We start from the raw sequence: 7,111 nt of genomic DNA, 5'->3' as shown, positions 1-7,111 counted from the left end.
ACAAGCATTAACAGGTAAAATAAGTATAATTGCACTATTTACCTACCTGCCTGCTTTCTCTCTCCAGGGTGAACTTCCCAGGGCTGGGTTTGTGCCTTATTTTGTTTTGTGTCTACACTTCCAGTACAGTGTAACCAAAAGGCTGACAGCCATGATGTGCCTATATCTTTTTTAAGTTTATTTATTTTGAGAGAGAGAGAGAAAAAGCACGAGTGGGGAGGGGCAGAGAGAGAGAGAGAGAGAGAGAGAGAGGGAGAGAGAGAGAATCCCAAGCAGGCTCCGTGCTGGCAGCACAGAGCCCAATGTGGGGCTTGAACTCACAAACCATGAGATCATGACCTGAGCCAAAGTTGGATGCTTAACCCACTGAGTCACCCAGGCTCCCCACAACATGCCTATATCTCAATGTTCCCAAACACACATACACACACACACACACACACACACACACACACACACACACACTCACACAACCATATACATTCTCACTTTTTTCCTAGTTTGCTTCTGGGAAGATTGACTAGACATACATTCCCCTAGCACTTCCACTAAGAATAACTAGAAACTCTGGACATTATACACAAAACAAAAAAGATTCTGAAATGTGGAAGAAGTCACCAGGGAGGGATGTTTAGACCCTAAGAATGACATAGTGGTGAGTTCAGTGAGTTTTCTTTTTGCTTCATATGCCCCACACTTGAAGCTGATGCAGCTGGCAACCTGGAAACACCAATGGGCACAGATTTCAAAAAGCCCAAAGAAAAGACTGCTCTTTCCAGCTGAAGGATCAGGAAAGGGGAGCCTTGCAAGACAGAAAGCTTTTATTTATTTTTTTTTTAATTTTTTTTTCAATGTTTATTTATTTTGGGGACAGAGAGAGACAGAGCATGAACGGGGAAGGGGCAGAGAGAGAGGGAGACACAGAATGGGAAGCAGGCTCCAGGCTCTGAGCCATCAGCCCAGAGCCCGATGCGGGGCTCGAACTCACAGACCGCGAGATCGTGACCTGGCTGAAGTCGGACGCTTAACCGACTGCGCCACCCAGGCGCCCGACAGAAAGCTTTTAGACTATAACTGCTCTATTCTAGCCAAATGCTACAGGAAAAAACTGAGGCTGCACACCCCCAGCAGCAAAGACCCAGTGGGGAGCCTAGGTTTCCATCCTTGCCAGGTTATGACAAGGCACCCTAACCCCTCCACGAGGGTGGTATCAGAGAAGGCCACATAGGGAGCTGGGACTTTCATCACCCCCGGTCAGTAATGAGACCCTTTATCCATAGTGTCAGTGGAGTCAACCTGAAGAGCAGTAGTGAGGTACTCCTACCCTCCTGGCCAGGGAGGGACCAGTGGAGGCTTGTGGGATGCCAAGCTCCCATCCCCACTCAGTTGTAAGGGAGAGCACCATCTCCCACCCACATCTGGCAGTATAAGGCAGCATCTCCTCTCCCCCTGCCAGAGTAGAGTCAGAAAAAAGTAGCTAAAAGGATAAATAAGATCCAGAGTCTTATAATACCAACAATGTCCAGGTTTCAATAAAAAATTATCATACCAAGATCCAGGAAGATCTCAAACTGAAAAGAAAAAAAACAAAACAATCAATAGATGCCAACACAAAATGACAGAGATGTTAGAATTAGCTGACAAAGATTTTAAAGGAGCCATCATAAAAAAAAAACAACCCACCTAAACAAGCAACAAACCTTCTTGAAACAAATGGGGGGGGGGCGGGGGGAAGAAAGAAAGAAATGAAGGAGAAGGTCTCAGCTAAAAAAAAAAAAATAGAAAGTCTCAATAAAGTCTTAGTAAAAATAGCAAGGAAAACAAAGTAGAAATTTTAGAACCCAAAGGTACAATAACAGCAGCAACAACAAACCACTCAACAGAAGGGAGGGGACAGACAAAAGAACCAATAAACTTGAGGATAAAACAATGAAAATCACCCAGTCTGAACAATTGTCCTAAAAAAAAAAAAAAAATGAACAGCCTCAAGGACTTTGGGGACTATAACAAAAGAGTTGACATTTGTGTCATCAGAGTTCTAGAAGGAGAGATAAAGGGGAGTGGAGCTGAGAAAGTACATGGAGAAATAAGGAGTGAAAGCTCCCCAAATTTGGCAAAAGACATAAACCTACAGATTCAAAAGTTGACCAAACCACAAACAGGATGAACCCAAAGAAATTTGTATCAATACAACACAGTCAACTTCTGAAAACTAAAGACAAAGAAAAAATCTTGCAACCAAGGATAGAGAAATAGCACCTTAATAGGGGAAAAACAGCTTAAATGACAGCAGATTTCTCATCAGAAACCCTGGGGCCAAAGGAGGTGATACAACAGTTTTCAAGTGCTCCAGGCAAAGAACCATTGATATAGAATCCTAGTTCCAGCAAAAATAAAAGGGGAAGTCAAGACACTTGAAGATGAAGGAATGCTGAGATATCTTTTTGCCATTAGACCTATCCTACAAGAATGGCTAAGAAAAGTTCTCTAAACGGAAAAGAATAAAAGCAGGAATTCTGGAACATCAGGAAGAAAGAACACAGTATGCAGAATTGTGGGTCAATAGCACGGACTTTGCTTCTCCTCTTGGGTTTTCTAAATTATGTTTGATATTTGAAACACAATTTATAACATGCTCTGATGTGGCTCATTTAAGACAATTATAAATTATATAATAAATAAAGGAGGGTAAAGGAACAGAAAGGGAGGTAAAGTTTTTACACTTTGTTTGAACTGATAAAATGATGACACCAGTAAACTGTGATAAGTTATGTATATATAATATAACTAGAGCAACCACTAACAAAGCTATACTAAGAGATACACTTAAAAAAAATTATAGGGGTGCCTGGGTGGCACAGTCGGTTAAGCGTCCGACTTCAGCCAGGTCACGATCTCGCGGTCCGTGAGTTCGAGCCCCGCGTCAGGCTCTGGGCTGATGGCTCAGAGCCTGGAGCCTGTTTCCGATTCTGTGTCTCCCTCTCTCTCTGCCCCTCGCCCGTTCATGCTCTGTCTCTCTCTGTCCCAAAAATAAATGTTGAAAAAAAAAATTAAAAAAAAAATTATAGAGAAATACAAATGAAAAATTTGTTCAAGTAACCCACAGGAGGGCAGGAAAAGGAGAACAGAGAAACAAAACCCAGAGAGAGCAAAGAAAACAAAAACTTAAGCCCTCACACATCAATAATAACATAAATGGTCCACAGCACCATTTAAAAGACCGAGTAGATTTTTTAAAATGACCCAACTATCTTATTTCAGGTTACTATAACAAAATGCCATAAACCTGGCAGCTTAGACAATAGAAATGTATTCCTCACAGTTCTGGAGGTAGGAAGTCCAGATCAGGTGCCAGCATGGTCCTGTTCTAGTGAAGCCCCTCTTCTGAGTTGTGGACAGCTGACTGTTTATATTTCCACATGGTGGAAACAGAGTCAGCTCACTCTCTGGCTTCTTCTCCTAAGGATACTAATCAAATTCATGAGGGCTCCACCCTCATGACCTAATTACCTCCTAAAGGCCCCACCTCCAAATACCATCACATTGGGATTAGGATTTCAACATATGAATTTGGGAGGGGACACATACATTCAGTCCCTATCGCCAACTATGTGCTATCTACAAGAAATTGGCCTTCTATATAACAGTATAGGGAGGTTGAAAATAAAAGGGTGGAAAAGATGTGCCTTACAAATATTAATCTGAAGAAAACGGAAGTATCTATATTAATATCAGATAAATTAGATTTGAAAGCAAAGAAAATTACCAGACAAAAGTGGCACATTACAAAATGACATTGTTAATCTACTAAAACATGGCAATCCTAAATGTGTAAGGACCAAACAACAGGGCTGCAAAATGCATAAAGCAAAATCAGACAAAAATGAGCAGAGAACAGGAAAATTCATAATCTGCTTGGAGACTTCAACACCCCTCTCTCAACAATTGATAAAACAAGTAAACAGAAACCCAAGCAAACAGAATCTAACCAACATTTATAGAACACTCCACAAAGCAGAATACACATTCTTCTCAAGTGTCCATGGAACATATACCAAGAGAGATCATCCTGGACCATAAAATGAATCTTAACAAATTGACAAGAGTTGGGATCATTCAGAAGGTACCTGATGAAAATGGAATCAAGCTAGAAATAAAAACAGAAACATAACGACAAAAAATCTCCAACAATTTGGAAACTAAACAATATACTTCCACATGATCTATGGGTCAAAAAAGAAAATTTCAAGGGAATGTAAAAAATATATGGAACTGGGCACCTGGGTGGCTCAGTTGGTTGAGTGTCTGACTTCAGCTCAAGTCATGAGCTCACGGTTCCTCATTTAAGCCCCGCATCTGGCACACTGCTGTCAGCACAGAGTCTGCTTCGGATCCTCTGTCTCCCTCTCTCTCTGCCCTTCCCCCGCTCACACTGTCTCAAAAATAAATAAACATTAAAATATATATATGGAACTGAATTAAAATTAAAAAAAAATAGTATATTAAAATTTGTGGTTTTGTAGCTAAAGCCATGCCAAGAGGGAAATGTGTAGCATTAATGGTTACATTAGAAAAGAGGAAAGTCTTAAATCCATCATCTAAGCTCCTACCTCAAGATCTTAGAAAAATAAGATCAAAATTAATTCAAAGCAAGCATAAAGAAGGAAATCAGAAAGATAAGAACAGAAATTAGTGAAATTGAAAACAGACAAAAATTTTTTTAATCATTGGAAAAAAGCTAATTCTTTGAAAATATCAATAAAATTGACAAATATCTAGCAAGACTGACAAAGAAAAAGAGAGAGAAAATGCAAAGTGCCAATACAGGAATGAAACAAGAAATATCACTGTAGATGCTGCAGATGTCAACAGCATAATGAGAATACAACAAACAACTCTACACACATAAATTTGACAACTTAGATGAGATGAACCCAATCTTTTAAAAAACACAAACCACCACAAATCACCCAATATGAAATCATTTGAAAAGCTCTAGACCGTTTTCTTTCTTTTTTTTTTTTTGAGGTATAATTAATATGCGGTGTTATATTAGTTTCAGATGTACAATATAATGATGCAACAATTTTATACATTTAATCAGTGTACTCTTAATTCCTTTTATTTCACCCATCCCTCCACCCACCTCCCCTCTGGCAACTACCAGTTCTCTGTATTTTTTTTTAAGTTTTATTTATTTTGAGAGAGAGAGAGAGAGAGAGAGAGACTGTGAGCAGGGGAGGAGAATAAAGAGAGGGAGGGAGAGAGAGAATCCTAAGCAGGCTCCAAGCTGTCAGTGCAGAGCTGATGTAGGGCTCAATCCCAGGAACCATGAGATAGTGACCTGAGCCGAATTCAAGAGTCAGGTGCTTAACCCACCGAGTTATTTGTATTTAAGTGTTTGTTGTTTTGTCTTCTTTCCCTTTGTTTCGTTTCTTAAATTCCTTATATGAGTGAGATCATATGGTATTTGTCTTTTCTTTCTGACTTATTTTACTCAGCATAATACCCTCTAGGTCCATACATGTTGCTGCAAATGGCAAAATTAAAAATAGAATTGACATATTATCTAGTAATTCCATTACTGGGTCTTTACCCAAAGAAAACAAAAACAGTAATTCAAAAAGATATATACACCCATATGTTTATTGCAGCATTATTTACAATAGCCAAGATATGAATAGTCCTATAACTTTTGAGGAAATTGACATTGTAATTTAAAAACTCCAAAAATAGGGGCATCTGGATGGCTCAGTCGGTTAAGCGTCCAACTCTTGATTTCGGCTCAGGTCATTATCTCAGTTTTGTGAGCCTGAGCCCCACATGGGCTCTGCACTGATAGCAGGGAGTCTGCTGGAGATTCTCCCTCTTTCTCTGCCCTTCTTTGCTCACACTCTCTCTGTCTCTCTCAAAATAAATAAATAAATAAACTTTAAAAAATAAATAAAAACTCCCAAAATAGAACTCTCCAGGCCCAGATAGCTTAACTAGAGAATTCTACCAAATGTTTAAAGAAGAATTGACACCAATTCTATAGTAATCAAAACTGTGGAAATGGCAGAACGATAGAGACATAGGTCAACATAAAAGAATTTAAAAAAAAAACAAAACATAAATAGAACTTCCACAAACACACCCAACCTTAATTCCCTTTTGTTATGTAATCTAACATATTCTAGGTGCCAGGGTTTAGGACATAGACACCTTTGGGAAGAATTATTCTGCCTGCACAAATATATTTAAAGAAGTCAAAGTTTTAATTTTTTTTTCAACGTTTATTTATTTTTGGGACAGAGAGAGACAGAGCATGAACAGGGGAGGGGCAGAGAGAGAGGGAGACAGAATCGGAAACAGGCTCCAGGCTCTGAGCCATCAGCCCAGAGCCTGACGCGGGGCTCGAACTCACGGACCGTGAGATCGTGACCTGGCTGAAGTCAGACGCTTAACCGACTGCACCACCCAGGCGCCCCAAGAAGTCAAAGTTTTAAAATAAGACCAAGGAGGAAGTGAAGGCCATCTGGATGTGACATCTATCACCCCGTTGATCACCAGCGTTGATTCAGCTGATCAGGCTGGCTTAAGCAGGTGTCCCCTTCCTTCCTCACCACTCTATGTGCGTCCCCCTTGAAGCTGCATCCTCCATCGAAGAGGATGACCTTCCCTGACAGAGGACCATTCTTGGGTCAAGGGTATATGAGTAGCTGTGCTCTCCTGCTAGAACCAAACAAGCTCTCAGGGTCCATTGGTAGGAGAATGTAGGGTAGTCAAACTTCCAAGGCTCTGGACACACCCAAATGAGGTGCTGCATGTGGCAGTCTACCTTTCTTTATTTTTTTTTTTTATTTATATATGAAATGTATTGTCAAATTGGTTTCCATACAACACCCAGTGCTCATCCCAAAAGGTGCCCTCCTCAATACCCATCACCCACCCTCTCCTCCCTCCCACCCCCCATCAACCCTTAGTTTGTTCTCAGTTCTCAACAGTCTCTTATGCTTTGGCTCTCTCCCACTCTAACCTCTTTTTTTTTTTTTTTTCCTTCCCCTCCCCCATGGGTTCCTGTTAAGTTTCTCAGGATCCACATAAGAGTGAAACCATATGGTATCTGTCT

At 40.4% G+C, this 7,111-nt stretch overlaps 1 long non-coding RNA gene across 1 annotated transcript; it reads left to right on the top strand.

The window, feature by feature from the left end:
- Positions 1-1,946: 1,946 nt before the first annotated feature.
- LOC121031309 (uncharacterized) lies at positions 1,947-3,832 on the top strand. The gene is made up of 2 exons (XR_005790662.1): positions 1,947-2,844; positions 3,071-3,832. It is a non-coding gene; the product is annotated as an uncharacterized LOC121031309 (long non-coding RNA).
- The last annotated feature ends 3,279 nt before the right edge of the window (positions 3,833-7,111 follow it).

Source organism: Herpailurus yagouaroundi, unplaced genomic scaffold (genome assembly GCF_014898765.1).
Source record: "Herpailurus yagouaroundi ecotype Mexico unplaced genomic scaffold, PumYag 141, whole genome shotgun sequence".
NCBI classification, from domain to species: domain Eukaryota; kingdom Metazoa; phylum Chordata; class Mammalia; order Carnivora; family Felidae; genus Herpailurus; species Herpailurus yagouaroundi.
The sequence above is the reverse complement of the archived record's forward strand: the minus strand, read 5'-3'. Positions and strand labels throughout refer to the sequence as shown.